This window comes from Lupinus angustifolius, unplaced genomic scaffold (genome assembly GCF_001865875.1).
Source record: "Lupinus angustifolius cultivar Tanjil unplaced genomic scaffold, LupAngTanjil_v1.0 Scaffold_607, whole genome shotgun sequence".
Lineage (NCBI taxonomy): Eukaryota > Viridiplantae > Streptophyta > Magnoliopsida > Fabales > Fabaceae > Lupinus > Lupinus angustifolius.
In genome coordinates, this window is record NW_017727937.1 from 17895 (window position 1) to 18883 (window position 989).

A 989-nucleotide genomic window follows, 5' to 3' on the forward strand; every position below is an offset into this window, starting at 1 on the left:
TGTTAAATGGTTCTCACAACCATGGTACCTTCAACCTCAAGCATCAATGGCTACCTCTATTGGGCCTCTCCTCTTTTTATTTCTTTTCAGTCCATATTGCTTTATTTTCTTTCTTTATAGTTTGGGCCGGTTGTTTATCAAAGCCCAACCACAATAGGGTAGTTAGGTATTTTTCTTTCCTTTTAAAGATGGTTGTTGGAAGTTAGTTTCCAACTATTTTCTGATTTCATTTTTAACTCATCTTCTTCAATTGTTCTCTGAAAGAAAAGAGGCAAGAATATAAAAGCATTGATTCTTTTGGCAAAATGTTCCACTGCCTGAACGATTCTCTCTCTCTGATTTTGCTCATTTCCGCTGCTCATACAAAACCAAGATGGTATCAAAGAATATTATGCTCTGATTCATATTCAAGCTTCTCTGCCTCTTCTCCATCGGTTCTTCCATACCAACCTCTGATTATTTTTGTTCTCATCCTCTTCTATCATGGCAAGCCAAGATACCTCTCTTGATCAATACACAAATCCCTTCTTTCTCCACTCTAATGAGAATCCTACCCTTGTATTGGTTACCCCCTTATTGAACGGTACAAACTATCATTCTTGGGCCAAGGCAATAAAAATGGTCCTTGAATCAAAGAACAAACTCAGATTTATTGATGGAACCTTGCCAAAACCAAAATTGGATGACTCACTATACCGACCATGGATAAGATGCAACACTACAGTTCTATCTTGGCTACAACACTCAATAGAATAACCAATCATGAAATCTATCCTCTGGATGGATTCAACGACTGAAGTATGGAAAGATCTCCAAGAAAGGTTCTACCAAGGGGACATGTTTCGTATTGCAGAGTTGCTTGAAGATTTTTATCACCTTAGTCAAGGTAACCTCNTATACCGACCATGGATAAGATGCAACACTACAGTTCTATCCTGGCTACAACACTCAATAGAGGAACCAATCATGAAATCTATCCTCTGGATGGA